General features: G+C 40.8%; 1 protein-coding gene across 2 annotated transcripts in view; it reads left to right on the plus strand.

Annotated features, from left to right (window-relative positions):
* The first annotated feature begins 520 nt into the window (after positions 1-520).
* The window catches only part of CAB39 (calcium binding protein 39), a 68437-nt gene continuing 47174 nt past the window's right edge, over positions 521-21783 (plus strand). The window contains exons 1-2 of one of the 2 annotated variants that reach the window (XM_077826308.1): positions 521-764; positions 2407-2553. The gene's annotated coding sequence lies outside the window, so the exon portion shown is untranslated. The remainder of the gene's footprint in view (positions 765-2406; positions 2554-21783) is intronic. The other variant, XM_077826307.1, reaches the window with a different exon arrangement.

Below are 21783 nucleotides of genomic sequence, written 5' to 3' on the forward strand. Positions count from 1 at the left end.
GGGGTTAGTGTGTGGTGGGGCCGGGGGGCGTGGGGGCGGTGCTGGGGGGCGGTTAGTGTGTGTTGGGGCCGGGGGGCGTTGCTGGGGGGGTGAGTGTTGGGGCGAGGTAATGTGGGGGCAGTGCGGGGGCGGTTAGTGTGTGTTGGGGCCGGGGGGCGTGGGGGCGGTGCTGGAGGGGGGATTAGTGTGTGGTGGTGTGGGGGGGTTAGTGTGTGGTGGGGGCGGGGCTGGGGGGGTAGTGAGTCTCCTGTGCCTAAGGAAATTCGCGGGGTGGGGGGGACCGGGTCCAAGGGTCGCTCTGGGCGAGGCGAGACGGGCAGGGCAGGGCAGGGCAAGGCAGGGCAGGGCAGGGCAAGGCCGCTCCCAGCTGGGCTGGCAGGGCCCGTTCCGGTAGCCGCGGGCCGGGGCGAGCAGCCGAGCAGCCGCGGGGCGGGGAAGCTGGGAGCGGCCGCAGGAGCCCAGCGGGCGGTGGCGACGCTCATCCCGCCGCGCCGCCGGGGGCAGCAGAGCGGCAGAGGCGGGGAGCTGGGCGCAGGCCGCCGCCGCCGCAGCTGCAGGGCGGGGAAGGGCCGCTGCGCAGCGCAGCACCGCGGGGCGAGCGAGAGACCGTCAGGCAGCGCCTCGCGTCGTCCGCCTCCTCCAGAGCCGCCAGGGTGGGAGCGGGCAGAGCCGGAGACGCTACAGACCCGCCGCCCGGCCGCGGACCTGACCCCGAGAGGAGGGAGGCAGCTGCCGCCAGGCCCCGTCCGCGCAGCCGAGCGAAGGTACCGACACGCCGCCACCGCCTCTAGCTCCTCCGCCCCGGCTGGGCTCTGCCGCCGAGCGCGGGCCCGGGCCGGGAGAGGCGGCGGATTGGGGCTGTTGGAGGCCCTGAGGGCAGGACTGTCTGGCGCCTCTCCCCCACCCCTTAGGCCCCACGGAGCGGGGAGGCTGGTGTGGAGCCCTCCCCGGCTTAGGCCCCGCGGGGGTTGGGGAAAGGGGGAGGCTCCTGTCGAGCTCTGCTCCTCCCCGCCCTAGGCCCCGTGGTGGGGCGAGGGGGAGGCTGGTGTGAAGGTCTCTGTGGTCTTTTCCTTCCTGAGTATCTGAGTGAGGAACTTCCCCTGTGGGCAGAGCCAGGTGGTTTGGGCACGGGCTCTCCTCTCGCCTCCCCCAACTCCGCGTGGGTCCTCTCCTCTATAGGGACAGGCCCAGTGAGCCAGTTCCGTGTCTTCAGTTTGAGGACAAAAACTGGGGGGAGGGTCTCCATGCCTCACTAGCTGCTGCTGTCTTGGCTTGATGTTGACACGCATTGTTTCCTCTTCAGATCTGGGGTTTGAACAAACTTCCTGTTACAAAACCAGTGGAGACAAAAATCTGCTTGTCAGTGTCTTGTGAGAAAATGATCTGTCTTAATGAGACCAGGATATGCTTCACGTTTTTAGCTGCGGAGTATGAATTAATTAGGAGTATGAATTCTTGTCGAAATGAAGAGAAATTAGTGGTCTTGTTAGTGAGTTGATCTCCCAGCGCAGTAATGGTGAGGAAAAAGAATAGTATAAGTGACTTTCACCTTTGCAAAAGTGCACCACACGGAGGCCCAGAGTAGGCCAATATACAAAAGATAAATGAGGCCTTTCAGTAGTTGGGCTGTTCTAATATGTACAGCTAACAAGCTCAGTGCCTTTTTTTTTTTTTTTTTAGTTGCTTTGTACTGAAATAGTAAATAGTGAGGCTGAGCTCGGGAATGCTGCAAGGGCAGGTGATAGGAAGGGGCAAAGCCCCCTTGCATCTTGACACATTTGGTAAAATTTTTTCCCTGATCTGATAGGACTGTTTGCTCCTTCCTGCTTGTGAAACTCTTAGTAGACTTCTTGGACACTGAGAAAATAAATGAAAAATTAACTGCCATGAAATGACAGCAAATTTCCATTAACAGTTTCAGTCAATACATTTAATTCTTACTTGCTTGTTTTATCACTTTGTAGTTGTATATCACTGTTGTATGCTGCAGAATTGCTGTTTTGGTTAGCTTGCAAAGCTGATATTATTCAGTAAAATTTAGGGAAATGTGTGGTAATTTTTTTTTTAAGAGTTCATCCTCAAGTGGAATCCATGATTGAGGCTGATAATCACCTTTGCTTAGAATGCTCAGTCCCTTTCAAATTAACAGATTTGAATCTAGGACATTTCATTACAAATTTGTTTTAGTTTTTAGCAGTCATTAATGAGAGGTTTTTAGCTTTTACTGGTGATATAGCTCTGTGTAAATCTTGAATTGCTTTGTATGTGTGGATTGGTTTTAGGCCTATTCTGAAGAGGATGAATGGGCACTAATGTTGTTTATATTTAATTTGTATAGTGCCTTTCATCCTGAAGGTTCCCCAAATGCTTTACAAACTTAACAAATTGATATACAAACTGTAACAGGGACCACTTCATCCATCACTGAAATGGAGCCACTTCTGGGATGTAAAACGGCTACTGTTTAACAACGCACAGCAACACTGCACAACATTTTAGGATGGAACTGAAGAAGAATACTGTTTCCAAATGAAACCCCAGGGAGAATTTTAGGTAGGCAAACTAATTACCTAAGTTAGAATTTGGTTAGGACACCACAGTATTCATCTCTACTTCAGTTACATACTTTATTTATATCTTTACATTACAGGAGACTGACTTTTGTGTGTGTGTGTGTGTATATGTGTATATGTATAAAAATATTCCGATGTGACACAGTTTCCAGCACTAGGTCCTGATCCGACATAGTCGTAGTAGGATTCTATGCAGGAATAACTGGGTATGAGAGTAACTTGGCAGGACTGAGCCTTTACTTTGCAAAGGGCTCCCCTAAAATCTAATGTGACCTAACGTTTTTGTGAAAGGGAATTTTTTTCTCTAGTTTTGTCTAAGGGTACGTTTTGCCTTTTTTAACTAATTTTTATTTCTATGAAAAAATGGTAACCTACTTGCAAATTTATTTAAAACCTGTATTTTACCTTAAGAAAATGACATGAATTAATTAACACAGCCAGTGTAAGGGAAAAGATTAAACTGTGACTTGGCCACTTTTCATTTTCTTTAAGGCAAGAGACATATCTTTTAAAAAATAATTACGTAAAATGTGGATCTAAAAAGGAACTATTCCGTTTACAACAAAATATGTGAAAATTATTAATATTTTTACTTGTCAAAAACTCCAGTGCAGGGTCCTATGTTTTCCTTACAGCAGTTTAGGGTATCATCAGGAAATGCATCTCTTTATAGTGTTTAGGTGTTTATGAGGCCCTAAACTGTTACAGAGGAAATGCAATGTTCTGAGCTATTCACAGCCAAAAATATTCTTGAGTTCACTTTTAAATACAGAGAGTTTCTCATTTAACAGATGGGATCAAAACAATGTATATTTTCATTATAATACATAGTGATGCATATTTATGCATGGCTTTTCTAGTTAAAGGGGTTAAACAAAATAATATTGTGTAAATTAGAATAAGCAAAATAGTTATTCGTATCAGAAGTACCATTTGACAGTTTATTCAGTCTTCCTGTGTAATGGTACAAAACTTATCTGATCTTTAAAAATAAAAATCACAAAAAGATGTCCACAGCCCTACTTGAGCTTGTAAGATTGTCTGTCATTGACTTGCTGTTGTAAGAGAATTGTTTGTTACATTTAGTTCAACAATAGTCTTGTGACATGAGAAGTAATTGAGCCTGTCAGCCAGCACATAGTTGTTTTAAGATTTTTTGTGAATTATACTGTAATCTTGTTGGTTGCATTATGATAGTTTAGGATTTCTCTCATAGAAGATAAGTACCCCAGCATAAGATGAGATTGTATTTTATCTTAAATTTCTGGTAACATTATAAACTAGGCACAGACAACAGTGTATTCCCAATGGGGTGTAAATATGTCAAGAAAACTCCACCTCTTGGAATTCCGTGATTGCTATTGTAAAATGTTTATTCAGGAGGGGAATGACACTGATCTTTCACATTGTCATCAAAGTTATTCTGTAGCTTCTCATTAGGTAACTGGTGCTAGTCAAACTAGACCTTAGTTTTATGGTGCTGTGTATTGTGCACTGTCTGTTTGGTTCTTCAAGTTCTTTTTGAAGGCTAGAATTACTAGGCTGTAACCCCTCCCCACAGTTCATTCTGGATCATGAGAGTTTTTGGGGGTGGGGGAGGAGAAAGAGATGACTATTTATGTGTAATAGAATTAGATGCAGAGCTGAATAACTTATGTTTTAAACATATTGGGAGCTAAACTTTTATTTAGGATCCTCTCTTTAAAACTTAGTAATCACTGTAGTACACTTCTGGGTTTCATAAATTGTAGGTAAATTTAGAGAATTTTCTGCCATAAGCAGAATTCTGGTAATGACATTTTAATGTGATTAAGGTTAAAAGAGTGATTATGTGATTGAACATATTTATTCTGAGGGTCTTTTCCAAGACTTCTCTGCTGTTTCTACAAACAAAAATAAGGTTTTATCATTGTCTGCACTACAACATTTATAGTAATAGTTGTAGAGAAGCCAATAACATTGTCAGCTGTGCTCAGATTCCAAAACTTTTATTTTGCATGGTATATGTACAAAGGAGAATCACATCTTGACTTTCAAATATAAAGTAGTTAAAAAAAATCTTGCAAATGTCTATAAGGAAATTGCAAAATGAATATGGACCATGTGATGTCATGTTTAATCACACTTCTCAGTAATTTACAATTTAATACCAGATATAATAGCAATCCTGACTACGGGATTTGCTATCCAGGAGTGAAAGCTTGGTTTGATTTTAGTGTGGGTGTCCTTTGTATCTAACTTGAATCCATAAAAACCCCTAATTTTCCCCTGCTGTATTATCTTCCACCATACATTGCTGTGGCTAAAACATATATATGCATGCAAAGCTTGATATTTTTCTTAGATGCTCCAGAGCATGCACTATTTGAGTAAGAGAATTATTTTTGCAAATTACCTATTTGGTTAGGCACCTAACTCTCTGTGCACAATATTATGACTTTCTTTACATGTTTTAATTGCCCCCACTCTCTCTTCAAACCTCATAGTAACACTTACGTTGTACCTATTGCATAGTAAGAGTTGTCTGTATGTTAATGAAACTAAGTTCTACTCTAATAGGAAGGAGGAGAGCATAATAAGAAACACACCAAAAATAAAGGTGAGTAAGGTGATGCAGTATTGACTTGCCTTAACAACCTTGGCCAATTGTTTAAAAAATGGGTGCGTAAAGTTAGCTTGCTAAATCTGTATATAGATACCTAAATAAATGGCCTAAATTTAAAAAGTTACTGAGAATCCAGTAACTTAAATTGGAGTCATTTGAGTTGGGTCCCTTTGTATCTAAACAAATTTGCACTCGTTATATTACCTCATAATGAAATAATGTATTAACTTATCACTTATTCAAATACCTTCTATAAAGAGATGAATTTAGGAATGAACCAAACAGGAAGCAGATTCACATTCAGTGTGTACAGGAATAACCATGTTCATTCCTCAGAAATGATTGTGACTTTTTTTTTAAAGAAACATCAATTCAGGAAGTAAGTTTCTTATTTTAAATAACTACTTTAACCTTCATTCAGACTCCATAGTTTTGAGTGTTTTAGCTAGTACCCTATGTGTTCACAGAGCATTATAAAAGTGTCCTGAGCTATAGGTTTTAAACATGTAAAAAAGTGTGTGTTTTTTGGATATAATTCAAACTTAGTGCCCTCTTGAAAACCTGTAAAAAGGGGAATGACAATTTTTTGGGGGAAATAGCTAACACTAGCTCACCTGTTCATGTAATGGTAACGTTATAATTTTTCCAATAAAATGTCAGCTTTGATGGTGAGTTATTTTTAAAAGCACATTGTGTTATGCTGTTTTTCCCCCCATAAAAGTCTCTGCTGAAAAGTTTAATTTAGCATTTTTAGCTGTTTCGGAAAACTGAAAAGTTATAATTGATGCAAAGATATTTAAACATATCAGTTGAGAGCAATGGAACTCTGGGAACACAGTAGTAAGATATTTTTCTAAGTGTAAAAAAACTACCTTTTTTGGCTAGATTGAATTCTTAAAATTAATCTTAAAATGTGTTTGAGTGCATATTTTTTTTTACGTGTTCTGTACACAGATTACTCCATATGTGAAATAAAGTGTAACTTTAGTGCTTTTGGTTACCGCCCTGTTGTATATCACTTTTTATCAGCATTGCTAACAAATACTACAGTAGTTTTCATTTTGTTATTAAAGGAAGTGTGACTAGCAGTTTGTTAGTTAACTAATGGAAAAACAGATTTCAAACTCGTAATAAAGGAGCGCAGTTAGGAAAGAGTAGAACGGAGACTCAGTAAAGGGCTTAAAATGTCTACTTTTCCGGTGTGTTGAGAGGATGAATATTTGTGGGGGAATAATACATTTATTTCCATACAAGTTCATCCAGTTTCACACCTTCACAGATTTGTTTAATGAGCAGAAATGTAATTCTCTATTGATACCTATATTAAGGCAAATTATCAAAAGTGATAATTATGAAGATAAATATTCTTGGAAATGTAGAGCATGAAATCTCCAATTGCCGTTGGTGAGTAGAAATCTTTCTCTGGCTAGTAGTGGGGCCTACACAATCAATTTAAATCTAACAAAATACATTTCTGCAGAACTTGTTTACACTTTTCAAAAGAAAAAAGTATTTTAGTCTTTATAACTATGGAGAACCTTTCAAATATAAAAGGATACTTTTCTGTTTTCCTGAGTCTTCAGTCATCTTCAGTATAGCTTTTTTCTTTACTAATTTGATCCAATAGCTCACCTGAGAATGCTTGCTACTTTCTGTTGGTGAATGGATTTTTCAAGCCTTGGTCCTCCGGCTAATAGGTTCTTTCTAGTATTCGTGTTTGGAAGTACAGAGGAGACACAAAAATCCCCTCCCTCCCACTCACCATCCCCCCGCCAAAACCCCCTGAAATGGAACTATTAGTAAGATTTCATACAGTGATTAGTATGCAGATATGAGTGCTGACAATACTTCAATACATCCTGCTACGATGGAATCTCTGACTGTAGATGTGACTAAGCAGTTTCTATGTAGTTGATGCTGCAATTGTATATAGGAACTAAAATGCAATGACATAATCCGATGAAAACAACATGCACCCCTCCACATACTAATTCTTTCCTTTTAAAGGAAGGTGTCAAAGCCTACAGTAAGGAAAAGCTTATAACCTGTTATAGCTTATAAAATATACCTGTATTTAATATCTGTGCCGTATGGAATATCATCTTTAATAAAATATGCTTCACTTACAGAGTATAATTCAGTTTTGTTTCTAAAATGTGGATGATTTTCTTTCTCTCTCAAGCAGAGATGACCCATGTCTTTTGATAGTGTGTGTGGGGGGTGGGGCAGGGCAGCGTGAGGGCAGCCAGCTTCAGCAGTGTTACTGAGCATGCTCAGTACAAGCCAAGCAGCGAATCTGGGGCGGGGTGGAGCACGTGACCCTGCATTTCCCCCCACACCACAGGCATCGCCTCTGCTTTTAAGTAAGGAATTAACATTGTCTTAAACTGAGTACAACACAAACTGGCACTGAGAAGCTTTTCAACACACCATACGAATGAATTGCACTCTGAACCTGCAACACCTGCCATTCCAGTCCTAAACTTTTCTTGAGCAAAGCTTGGCAATAATTCAGAATTGTTTATGGGGAACTATAGGTAATATCCATAGGGGATATGATCAAGACTAACACATTTCGTTCTTGACACACACAGATGCATTAAAAGAACATTAGGGATGCCAAGGCAAGCACTCAGAAGTTAGCAAATGGCAGAAGTGGTGTTGCCTGTACAGTCTTAATTCAAACCCCCATGTGCTTATTCAGCCTGAAACAGTCTCTAGTGAAAACAAAGTCTTACAGCTAACCTTCACTATAATGTAATAAAACTTGGTTTCCAGTGTTGAAAATTGCCTATCCAATAATTGCAATAGCAGATTTCAAATGACGTGATAGAACAGAAGACGTTTGGAGATGCAGCTAACAAAATGCTGCTAGTTTTTCATGTTGATCTGTCTGGAACGTTGGAGCTGATCAAAATATCTTTCTGTGGTAGGGTGGTTGCTGGAAATGAAGGCTGAGATTAATATTTTAGATTAAAGGTTTATAGATTAGGTAGTGGATGTAACTTTCTGGTTCTGTCAATTCTCCTCAGTTTTGCGAGCGTTCAAATAAGGTGTAAGATTCCTCTAAACTTGCATTTTCATGTGGCATTCCACACGTGCTGCCTCGCCTTAGCAAGAGCGTCATGCAAAATCCTCATTAGTGCAATATTGTCTCTGCTCTTACCCAAGCTTATTTTTAGAGGCAGAAACAGAATGAAATTTACAGTCAAACAAGAAATTGATGGACCAAACTGAAATTAAAGCTCCATGCTTCTGTTTTCTGATGATTTTTAAATGCGTAGACACCTTTCTAAATGTATAGGCAATACATGTCTATCTTACATTTAGTCCTAACTATTTAAATAACTTGACCTATCACACAATTATCTGCAGGTTCCATTCTAAACAAGATATGTTTAATAAAACTAATGGCTACCACTGTATTTAACTATCTTCCTTTTCATGAGTTACCTTTTCCTCAAATTACAATGGAAACTGTCAGTCAGATATGGAATTTTTTATAACTGGAAGAAGAATAAACTATTAATTGCATACTACGTAAGTATTTGCATAGATACAATTCCATTGTGAAATCTGTAAGAAGAATAGAATAAGGCTTGTGAAATTCTTTAAAAATGGGTTTTGAGAAGAGATTTCTAGAATGTATTTTGAGGCATACTGTGCAAATTGTCAGATGAAAGCTCTTTTAGTGACTTGAGAGAACTGAGGTAAGCCTTCAGGGACAGAGATGGTGGCGAGTGAAGAATGATAGCGATTGTTGGACTCAAGATCCTAAATTTGTACCTTTCAAACACAGGACTGATCTATCGCTCCTACTGATCTAAAACTTGAAGTACCTTCTTAAAAATATGATAGAACTTTGTAAACAGCTGTTGCTCTAAAAATTATTCAGGTTTATAATCTCTTAGAAAAGCACTACATTGAAACATCAATATCCACTATTGTGGAGTTGTGGTAAGAGCTGCCCAGGGAGCCCGGGCTGCTGTGAGGAGTCCTGGAGCCTCCACCTGCCCAGTGCAGGGTGCCCTAGGAGTGGCAGGAACATGGACTGAGGGCTGCTGTCCAGCACCACGCCCCCTGCCCAGGACAGTTGGAGGGTCCAGGGCTCCGGACAGCGGCCTGGGCTCGCTGGGCAGCTCTTGTAACAGCCTAGGATGACCATATGTCCCGTTTTTAAGCCCTTCCCTGGATGTCCCAACTTTTTTGGCAAACTGGGAATTTATACCATTTGCTCTTGCCAATGGATCATCAGTTGGCAAGAGCTAACAGGACTAAAGGCCAGTTTTGCCAAAAAGGGGCTTGGAAGGGCAAGTGGTGGGGCTTGGGCCAGCCCTGCCCCATGCAGCGCAGGAGCAGGGTGGGAGGACCCTGGGGGAAGAGCAGCAGCCAGGGTGGCAGGCCTTGGGGACAGAGATCCAGCACTCCTGCAAGGGCCCCCAAATTGGCCGCGGTCCCTGTCTGTTAATCTGCCACTGCTAACTTCTTGTCTCTGATGCAGGTCATATCTACACTGCGAACTTGCCAGCATGCCTATGTCAGTCAGGCATATGACAGATGTGATTTGTTACTGAGATAGCTGTGCCGGCAAAAGCTCTTAGTAGTTGCCATTATACTGGTAAAGTGCAGTTACTGGTGTAGCTATACCAGCAGAGCGCTCCACTAGTGGCATAGTACTGACTTGGCCATAGAGAGGGAAGCTGAACACCTCTTACCATACTGTAGATTGTGGTATTGTTGAAGCATCCATGGCTGTGGCTCCAAGAAAGCTCCTTGCTCCAGGGGACTGACAAGCTTTCCAAAAAGGCACTGGTGATAGTTCTCGTATCAATAAAAGCAATATAATCTCCTTATTCCCCCAAACAAAGCCAATGCTAATGCAAAAAAAGTTAACTAATTACATTGCACATATGTAATACTCTCTACTTCTTTTCCTTTTTGAATGTTGATGTTAAATAAATCATCTTGTTAGAGGGAGACCATTTGGCTTTAAAAAATGAGTTAATAGTTTTTCTATATCTGTCCCAGTCCCCCAACTTTTGTTGTTTCACATCATTTTCCTGCTTTAATATTTTTCTCTTCTGTGTAGCTGAGTAAAAGCTCCATACAAAATGGGGAAAACTTTCTTAATACACAGTACTGACTGATGGGATTTACAAACCCCCATGCTGAGGCTGAGGCAGGGGAAGGGCTGGAGCAGTACTGGGCTTGGAAAGACTGCCTGTTGGATAATGCCAACTATGCACCGGTGGAGAAGATCCGTGTAAAGCGTGCTTCAACAGCTCCAGACAATGGAAGAAGGAGAGAGGGCATTCCCTGGAGGAGCACCATTCTGCAGCAACAGGTGAAGAAGCTTCTACCAAGGGGATCCAGCTATGAGTCCCATTCCCCTCCCCATATCCCAAGATGCTCCCCAAGAGGCAGGGAGAACCACAGGCAAGGGGCACAAGAGGGCTGCAGGCATTTGCCCTAGACTTGGAGTTTTGAAGTAAATACTTTGTCAGCTACAATCACATCCCAAACTGAGATGCAGTGTCTGGTAGGAAGTGGCCTGGGGAAGGAGAGCAAGCAAGCTGCTGCATTTTCAGGGCCCTGGGCTGGAACCTAGTAAAGAGAGATCATCAGGGTCCCCTTACCTGGCCCAGAACTATGACTCCTGGCGCCCAGGAGAGTAGATCTAGGGGTTATCGGCAAAGAGAACATTCCAGCAGGACCTCATCTAGAAGACTGGGACACCCTGAACTGATAGAAAGACTGAAGTTGAAGGCCCAGACCTGTAGGCCTACTGACCAACCAAACAACCCCACTACACTGATCAAATGCATAAGTAACAAACTGAAAAAATAGAAGCTTTCTCTAAATCTTTTACTTCTAGTAGTGCTTTTACAAGTGCTATTTGTAAAAACTGCTAACTCTCTTTTAATGTTGTAACATTGAAAAAATTCTATTTTCCTAAGAGCTTCAACACAAAGGTAAAAGATTCCCCCCCTCCACCCCATTATGTTTAGTATACCTACCCAGAGAAGCCTGTGGGTGCAAACTCAATTTAAATGTTTGGGGGGGGGGACATTTAGTAGGCAGGATTCTGAATAATTTCTAATTCCTAAAGTAGGATGTAATTCATTCAGTGTCTCTTGCTTTTGTGATCATTCTTTGTGTGCTTCCCTTATTGATATAATGTGCAAGATGGGAGCTCAGATGTGTGTATTACACCTAGTTAGGAATACAGTTCCTTTAAAAAAAATTAATTTGACTTCATTGTTAGACAAACATAGGCACTTCTTTCCCACCTGTGGCCAAGCATCATTCATATTGTATTTCTGTATTCAATTCTGCAGTTATTACATTTATCATATTTTGAGGCATACATTGTCATTAAAAAGGTGATAATTAAAGAATCATAACTGAGAAAATTACTTTTCAAAAGCTAAATTCTACCTTTAGATATACATGTTCAGCCCCCCTCTCTTTTCAGTTAAGTCAACATACATGTACACTTGTATTGGATGGCAGGATTTGGCCTTAAAGTTTCTGTTTCTAAATCAGTATTTTGGCAGCACATGTCAAATTCTCTGGTTGTAATTATATATTCTTCAGTAATACTTACCTCTTGCTTGTATAAGAGACGTGTTTATCATGTCCGTTAGAAAAATGAATTGTCTGTTTAGTGAGATTTCAGTCTTTATTTGGGAAGATATAAAAATATCTAATAGTGGGCTTCCGAGCATGGATTTTATAGTATGTCAACCAACAAAAGGAGGATTATTTTTTCTGAGTCTTGTGTGTTTGGTCTTCTCTTGCTGTTGGGGAAGGGATGTGAGTTGAATAAACAATGGAGGCTATTGCAGTCAATTGGTTGGCATAGCCTCTATAGAATGATTCTAGTCCAACTCTGTAGCTTGGTATTGGAAGGATCATCTAGCCCAGGGGTGGCCAAACTGTGGCTCATGAGCCACATGTGGCTCTTTTACCATTAAAGTGCAGCTCACAAGTCTCCTATGCTGCCCCCATTTCACCAGACTGGAGGGGGGAACTCAGGACCTCTGCCTTGCAGTAGGGTGGTGGGGTAGGGGCTTCTTCCCAGTGAGGAGGGAGGTCTAGGGGCTTCAGCTCGGCTCTCAAACTTCTGAAGATCATTGTATGTGGCTCGGAGGGCCAGTGAGTTTGGCCACCCCTGATGTAGCCTATTTTTATGGAGCAAGAGGTTGGGAGAAGATTGCAAGTTCAGATATAAGTCTACATTTCAGAATTAGTTCATTCTCCAGCTCTTTAATGAACATGGGGAAAGATTTTTGGTGAGAAATGTTGCATCTTTAATTGTCATATGGGTTATTTGTTACTTTCAAGAATATTTACAAGGATTAAATAATGCTAGTATGTACAAAAAATGCTTCTACTATTTGACATGTCTGTTTACTCTGGTAGTTTCACTTTGGAACTGAATTACGCTAAGTCAATTTAAGGATACTTGAAGTCTGAGTGATGGTGTTCACATAGGAGTTTAATGCAGCTTAACTAACTTATTTCAAATTCACACCTTTACTTAATTCACTTTAATTTTCATCGATGTTCCCATATAGACAAGACCTAATAAAGCTGAGAAATTCTGCCTTTTTATCCAAACTGTAGAAATAGATACTATGTAATTCAGCTGAAGACAACTTTGAAGGAACTTTTTACTTAATATGAAGCCTGAAAATAAAAGGAATAAGTTACATTCAGGGGTTAGCTAGGAAGTTATAGATGGGTGAAGAGAGAGCTGATAAAAATACAGTGACTTTCACCTTTAATTAATTTAATTAATCCTGTAGTAATTCATTAACAAAAGTTTTTGACATGTAATAGCTAGCTGGATTGTGTGAAATGGATTGTTTCAGTTCGGTATCTAGCAGAAAGGTATTCAATTTGCAAAAACAACCATCACCATCTCTACCTATTTTGGCAATATCAGAAGTGTTGAAAACATAGAACATCTTATAGTTTCTTTTACACTAATTATGTCCAAAAGCACACTTCGACTTTATGACCTTGGCTGTTGGCTTCTACCACTGTCTCCAAATATAATTATTATAAGTCCTTCTAAATTTAAAATTTCTGCCATATAATTATTGTTGGAAATACAAACTAAAATTAAATAAATGCTTGGCAGAGAGTTATGATTTTTTGCTGACTTGCCTCCATATATAGAAGTACTTTTTTCAGCATTGGAAACAACATACAGTTCAACAGAAAAATAAGTTGGACTTCATAAGCAATTTTAAAGTTTACCAAAGGCAGGTTTTTTGAGAGTACAGTATGTGTATAAATCTGATTTTTAGTACCTGTCAATCTGCCTCCTGGTGTTGTAGAAAATGTTACTATTGCATTGCTGTAGAATAGTGTAGTACAGCATATAAAAAAGTAAATACTTTAAAATGCCACAACTTTACAATTTATTGTTATTATTATTATTGTTTTAAAAGCTGGTGTCTCAGGTAATTCTGCTTAAAGGATTTGAAGAAAGAAATGTGGCCCTAAGAAAACTAAGGGATTGGCAAGACAGAGTTGCTGAAATCCTTTATGATGCCTGATGTGTGTATATATAAGTAATCAGTTGAAAGGCAATTTTTTTACATTATCTGTTGATGTCAGTCTTTCCTTCAAACTACCATTCTACATAGAATGGAATGTTCTTTAAGATACAAGGTGTGCAGTTATTTTGCAGTAAATACTTGGGTACGGTGAACTTTTTGGGAACTCTCGGGTGATCTGACATGAAGTTGGAGTTCTCAACTTTTGGTTTGTGACACTTCTTCTAAGATCCACTCTTTTGGTCTTTCCTGATTGTTTCTGTCTTCATCAGAGACAAAGCAGCATCTGTTACAGTGATGGTGGCTCATAGCAAGAGAGTCTGTTGGTCTCAGAAGAGAAAAGAGTGGTGTAAGGGTAGAACAGAGTTAAAATTACTGATGCGTATACAGCCCACCATAGTGATCTCTACCTCTGCTATGCCCTTCCTGCTTCCATTTCACTTACCCTGAGAATTTACAATAGAATCAAATAATATTTTCTCTCCCCTTCCACCATAGACTTGTGAGATTCATTTCAGTTCTGACTCTGATGCTATTCACTATTCTAGAAGGTAAGATAATGTAACTTGTGAAACTCTCTCTTCTGAATCCCAGTGGAGGAACTGTAATCTTTCCTGAGCAGTGACATGTTGGTGACTAGGTGGTTGGTGTGGATCCACACTTCATCCAATATGGCAATTTAACAAACTCTGCCTACTAAATTGTAATACAACTATTTCTCAACTGGACTGGAGCTATAGTGCTCAGAGGAATATGAGAGGGAGCTTTCTCCAGTAAAAGACTCTTTGAGGAAGAGATTCAGTCTCCTGCAGATTTTGTCAGAAGAAAAGGAAATTTTTCTTTTGTGGTTTTAGTAGAATATCTGGCATTCCAGAAAATTTACACTAAAAGTTAGCTATCAGTCCATTTCAAGTCTTTGTAGTGGTTCCATCAGTGAATAATCTGAGTGACTTCCAGATTGATTGGCGTGACAAGGTCCATAGTGGACTTTGTGAAGTCTTCAGTTTTTTTCCTGTCCCCGATTACAGGAAGCTCTGCTTTGAGAAGGATATTTGGGGGGGGGGGGGGGGCAGATGGTGATTAAGCTTTTTTTTTTTAACCATGACCAGAACATTTACTACAAAAGGTAGATCTTGCAGAATGACCTTAAAGGTGGTCTGATTCTAGATTAGTCTATTATCTTCTGAAAGCTTGTTCCACAGCTGGATCCCCTTGCCCCAACATGTCTCATCTGGCCTATATGACCTGTATTGCCCCAGAGGAGCACAATTGTCTTGGCAGTTTAGAGCTGGCAATGTAGTTTCTTATGTACCTGGTACTTAATCCATTTATGACTGTCAGAGTTTGGCTGGCCTTTTAAGGGTAATTGGATTCAGCCACACATTTGATGAATTAGCTTTTGACCTCCTCCCTCCCATCCTGATAAGCTAGGTGATTTCTTTAAAAGGCCAGTGAGAGACAGGCAGAGAGCTGGAGCAAAGACAAGACCTTGTGGGGAAAAAGGGTGTTGAGACCAGTTGGAAACTAGTATAAAGCTCTTGCAAGGGACCCTGAGAAAGCAGGGGAACAGCAGAGGAGATTTTCTTACTGACCTCTCAGTCAGAGAGAGAGTTGGACAAGATGGGCAGATGCCTGTGGAAGTATTCCAGCTAGGAGAGGCCTAGGAGCAGCTGCTTGAATTATTTTGAACTCTTGAAAGCCTTTTGTGAGTTTTTTAATTGAAGAGAGGAAACCAAGGCAGGGTACCCAGACCGAGGCAGGGTACCCGGACCGAGGCAATGGGAACATGTTGCAATGACTTTCAAGAGAAGGATTTGACAGTGGAAGCAGACTGGGGGCCAGCTGAGGGACTAGAATATAGAGTACATTCTGTTCAAGTTGGTGTTTTTGCATTGTTTTGTTTTCATTATCACCTTTAGATACAGAGAATTGCAGTAATCTAGTCTGCAGGTGACAAATATATGGATCACGGGGTCCAGGTCCGAATAGGGAAAAAAAGAGCAAAGTTTCTTAGCAAAATGGAGGTGAAAGAAGGCATTGTTTTTGGTCATTGGCACTCTAGCTGATACGTAGGCTTGGCAGGATTTGAGTTTAATCAGTAACTGCCTGTAAACATAGATTTCAGCTGACACACTGAAATCTCCAGGAAAAAAAATCATTTGGTAATAGTTGTCCTTCCTGCAGGGATGAGGTGTCACTGGATCTGTAGAGAGCCCTTTCCAGCCCCACTGTCGCAGACCCCACTCTGTCACTCACCAGTGAGGGGTGCCAGAGATCTCTGCTTTGTCCCATGATGTCTGCAACCTTCTCACACGTTTCACCTGCAGGGATTGGGCATCATTGGCCCTGCAGCTATGTAAGTAGCCCTCTGGAGCTTTGCTGTCATGGCGCCCCCCCCCCCCCCTCTCAATCATTAGCCAGAAGTGTGGGAGCCATCCCTGGGCAGGAACTGTTCAGCAGTGGGATGCCCCCCCTCATGCCCCCAATCAGGGGTTCATCCTCCGTGTTGTCTTGGGTCCCTCCGTGTTGTCTTCGGTCCTATGCCACTGTAGCATAGACATACCTTGGGACGAGGTTTTCTTGCAAAAGCAGAAAAGTAGTCAGAACAGGAGGCATTAAACTATGCTTTAACATATCAGCTGTAACATATCTGCTGTCTCAGCTGGTCTTAGTTCAGTGTTAGTCATGTAGTAGCAGCATCTTCAGCTCTCTAGTGTTAAGTTTTTTCATGACTGGTTTGCCACAGAGTTGTCTCACTTACATTGTTGACACTAAGCCCTGGTCTATACTACAAACTTATGTTGGTATAACTGTGTCGCTCAGGGGTGTGGAAAACCCACACCTCTGAGCATCAGTGTAGACAGCACTATGTTGATGGGAGGGCTTCTCCTATCGACATAGCTACCACCTCTCAGGGAGGTGGAGTACCTAAGCCGACAGGAGAAGGTCTCCTGTTGGCGTAGGTAGCGTCTTCACTAAGTGCTACAGCGACATAGTTGCACTGTTGTAAGTGTAGAAAAGCCCTGTCATAAATATAAAGGGAAGGATAGGGAAGGGTAAACACCTTTAAAATCCCTCCTGGCCAGAGGAAAAACCCTTTCACCTGTAAAGGGTTAAGAAGCTAGGATAACCTCGCTGGCACCTGACCAAAATGACCAATGAGGAGACAAGATACTTTCAAAAGCTGGGGGGAGGGAGAAACAAAGCCTCTCTCTCTGTTTGTGTGATGCTTTTGCTGGGGACAGAAAAGGAATGGAGTCTTAGAACTTAGTAGGTAATCTAGCTAGATATGCATTAGATTCTGATTTCTTTAAATGGCTGAGAAAATAAGCTGTGCTGAATGGAATGTAGATTCCTGTTTTTGTGTCTTTTTGTAACTTAAGGTTTTGCCTAGAGGGATTCTCTATGCTTTGAATCTGATTACCCTGTAAGGTATTTACCATCCTGATTTTACAGAGGTGATTCTTTTTACTTTTTCTTCTATTAAAACTCTTCTTTTAAGAATCTGAATGCTTTTCCATTGTTCTTAAGATCCAAGGGTTTTGGGTCTGTGTTCACCTACGCAAACTGGTGAGGATTTTTATCAAACCTTCCCCAGGGAAGGGGATGTAAGGGTTGGGAGGATTTTGGGGGGAAAGATGTTTCCAAACAGGCTCTTTCCCAATTATATACTTGTTAGACGTTTGGTGGTGGCAGCGATAAAGTCCAAGGGCAAAAGGTAAAATAGTTTGTACCTTGGGGAAGTTTTAACCTAAGCTGGTAAAAGTAAGCTTAGGAGGTTTTCATGCAGGTCCCCACATCTGTACCCTAGAGTTCAGAGGGGGGAAGGAACCTTGACACCCTTATTATGCAATATTTTTTCTTTTAGACTGTTTTTATAGTTGCGAACTTGCAAAGACTAAGCATTCCAGAGTGTTGGTTTTCAGGCTTCATGCAGCCTCATGCCTTAATCTGGTTTGTCCCTTGAAGTGACACTACGTTCTCTCAACTACTAGTAATGATCCTGTCATTTTTCAGATGAGCTGTGCGGAGAACTATATTGCAATGAACTTAAGAAAATGTAGGTTGAATATTGGGAAAAATTCCTTTACTGTGAGAGCTGAAGGCTGTCAAATAGTCTCCCTGAAGCACTGGTTCTCAACCTATTTACCATTGTTGGCCGCATATGCAGCTCTGTATGTTTTGTGGGTTGCATCCACACAATATATACTACCTGTATGGCCATGAGGATGTCACATGGGCTGCAGCTGTGTGCTGATATGGCTGTGTGTTGAGAACCCCTGCCCTGAAGGAAGTGGTGGACAACTAGAATGGACAAAGCACTAGTAAATACTATGTATAGAGTTTCTGGGTTTAGGATTTAATCAATAAACAACCACAAAGTCAGTTTTCACAGTTACATTTTTTTAAAATAAGCATTTTAGCTATTTTGAAATTTCCTTTTTTCAACTTTGGCTATGGTATTATGTCTCCATATTTGTTGTAAAATTAAATACACTTAAAGACAGGAACTGAAAATGTTCTGTTGCGTGTAGCTTTTCCTGTATTGGTGAAAGAGCAGTCTTTGAAATTAAAATTATATCTGAAAGGAAAATGTTGATTGAAATGCTGTGGAATTCTTAAAAAGAAAATTAACCAATAATACCCAGAATATGCATCTTGAAAATGTGCATAAAATAAACACACAATTCCAGAAAAAGAATAGCAAAAAATGGAACCCCTAACTGTAGGTAGATACCTGTATGCGGCAATGGGATGGGCTAAGTGGTCTAATACATTTTTTCCATTTCTAATGTCACTGATTTTGTGACTCCCATCTTAAGGGAATTGTGAAGGCTTCTAGGACTAGCCTTTGGTTACTGTAGCCAAAAGAAGCTGCTCTTACCTGGTTTATAAGCTCCCAAACATCATAAAAAACAACACATTTGAGGAAGGTTTTAGCCTTAATACTTTTTCTTAGATTGGGACCTTTGATTCTCAAAGCTTTCTCCTGATACAATCAGATACATTTTCTAAATAAATGATCTTCAAAGTTATAAATTGCCTGCAAAGGCTAATTTCCAGTTTCTTTTACTGTGACTTGCATTACAGTATTAAAGGTTTGAAGTAAACTTTTCAAATTGCACGATGTATTGTAGGTGTTGGTCATCTTTCATGTTAAGATTTTTGAATTGCCTGTTTGCTTTTCATATTTACAAGGGAATGGGTGAGGACTTTATGTGCCTGTCTGTGTACCATATGTAGTACAGCATAAAGGTTTTTGGGCAAATGAATGGGTGGAGTGACTTTAAACTGCATATCAGGAAGAGAAGCTAAGTCATAAATCTGATATTTTCCTTGAATATTTACAAAGATTTGGGATTTGGGTTTTAAATATTAAGAATAATAGTGGCATTCGAGTATGAAATTCATCCATAAAATCCCTCAAAAGTTGTGATCTATCTTTTTACTGATCTAAGTGTCTATGAAAATGTGCTTGTGTGTGTATTCAGTTGCCATGGGCAAAATGTGGGTTATATTTGTTAGGTAGGGGAACCTCTGACACTGAGCTAATGAAGCCTAATAAAAATCTGTGAATTTTCTGCATCATGGTATAGGTGATCTTGTTCCTCATCTGTCAAACAAGTAGAATCTTAGTCTTTGGTGACTGGAGAGAGGAGTGTGGCTAGTGGGAAGTGTAGGTATGGTTGTGAGCTGCATTGCTAATCTGATTTTTCAGTCTTGTGTTGAATTTACTAAGTTTTTTTTCAGACTCACTGTAGTAAATGTGAAATATGTTTGTAAATAATGCAAGTACGTGATTAGTGGTTGTCAAACATCTGAGTATGAATTCATCTCGCTCAACATGCCTAAAACAGATGGAAGAGGTAGGAAACTATAGACTAGATTAAAGTAATGAAAACAGATTGTTCTAAAATGAAATGTAAAAATTATCAAGCAAGTTAGTATGAGAAAAAGGATTTGTGTCCATCTTAATAAGTGCAGAAAACATTTAATTTGGTTCTGAGAGATCAAATATGCCATTGAGCAAAACTTTTACTGTAAAAGTAGAATAGAAGAACATTGGTGAATTTGATCCCGTGAGACGTTTCCTGTGATTAGCACCAAAATGTACTTGTGATTATACTCTTCAACATGAATTTCATGCAGGAGCAATCCCTGTTATCCCAAAACTGGCAAAAATAAGTTGTGATTGTTGTTCAATCAGCTGAAAAGTAAAGACTGAAATTTGACAAAATTACATTATCTTAAATGTAGCACAAGATGAGCACTTTAAGAAAATGGTTCACTGCTAGAATATTGTGCAAGTAATAATCATGGAAGGTGCAAAATTGAATTGAGAATTTAATTAATTTTTAAAAGACCTGAACTCTGGTCCATCCAGCTCAGAATCAGTGTTTTAGCCCATTCTTATTGTTTTGTTTGAAACGTCTTTCTAGCGTAGGTGTTTATAAATAAATAAATAAAAGTATAAATGTTGATAAGTGTATTGGTATTTGAGAGAATATGAAAAAAGATAGGTCTAAGTAATTAGTAGACTGGAATGACTGAAGCATTTGGGATTTACATATAGCGCAGCAAGCTAATTATTTTGACAATGCACATTTGTGTTTGAGGAATTAATATACTTATTAACTGAATTATATTGTATATATTTCATTTAAAAATCTAAAACTTTCGTTTTTTTAACTAAAAAGTATGCTTTCTAATTGAAGAAAATCATGAAAGATTGTGTTGGAATCAATAATTTTTCAGAACATATTTGAGCTATGGAAGGTTAACAGATTATTCGTATGGATTATTTGGTTGGTTGTTCAGTATTGCAATAGTCAATATGTGGAACTAACTCTGACTATCACCTGAGTTATATAATGGTCTTTCTGCTTCCTTGTTGATGAGCTAACCTTTATAAACTACATCAGCTTTCACTGGCTCTTAATTAAATTTCTGCTGTGGACCAGAAACTGGCTGGATGTGAACATTGTTACAAACAAAACTTAGGTCATAATATGTTAACAGCAAATAATAAAACAAGTCTGAGCAGTCAAATCAAAACTCAGTTACTAATTTGACATTCTGTTCGCAGACAGGGTTTATGTTTGCAATCTAATAGTAGCAGATTCCTGAAAGCCATCACTTGCCTTTGTATCCCCTACCTCCCTGTAAGTCTTCTGTTACCCTGGACACTCTACTTAGTTATTAAAACATTACGATCGCTTTGAACCCGTCTCTTCAGCTCCACTTCAAGTTCTGACCAGTACAATGGCTTTCTTAGGCTTGGTCTACACTACAGAGTTAGGTCAAAGTAGGGCAGCTGTCTACACTACAATCTTGCTCCTGCTGATGTAAGTGCCGTACTACACTGACATCATAACTCCATCTCCATGAGGGGCATAGGGCTTATGTTGGTGTAGTTAGGGTGATGCAGTATCCCTATAGACATTGCCTTACTTACATTGGCTATTGGCTAAAATTCTTGTCAATTTCACGACTCCCTGGTGGAGCCATGAAATTGACAAGAAAGGCTGGTAGGTTTCCTACTGTGAACCCTGTGTCTGGCTCAGAGCTAGCGCTGTCACCCCTGGGGTGAGTGGGAGGCTCCTGCAAGAGCCCAGCTGCCCTCAGGCTCTTGGCTACCTGCTCCCAGAAGGCTGCTGCCTGGGCTGCCCTCTCCTTGCTGGGAACCCTGCTGCCCCACAGGCTCCCAGCTCCCAGCAGGCTGCTGCCTGGGCTCCCCTCTCCAAGCCTGGCTGCTGGCATTGAGAGCCCCAGCTCCCCACTGACCTCCCCTGAACAGAGACAATAGCAGTGTGAAAATGAAAAGAATGTCAGTTTCTCTGCTGGTAGGCTCTGTGCTGTGAAATTGAGCCTTCGTGGGGCTCACAGCTGGGGCTGCCACCCTGGGGCGGATGGGGGGCTCCAGTTGTGAGCCCTGCGTGGCTATCAGTGCCCCACACTGAGCTGTCAATGCCCCACTTCAGTTGTTGCAAGCGCTCCTGGTGAGGACACACTGCACTGTCAGAAGGAGGATAGT

The sequence above is a fragment of the Eretmochelys imbricata genome, chromosome 9 (genome assembly GCF_965152235.1).
Source record: "Eretmochelys imbricata isolate rEreImb1 chromosome 9, rEreImb1.hap1, whole genome shotgun sequence".
Lineage (NCBI taxonomy): Eukaryota > Metazoa > Chordata > Testudines > Cheloniidae > Eretmochelys > Eretmochelys imbricata.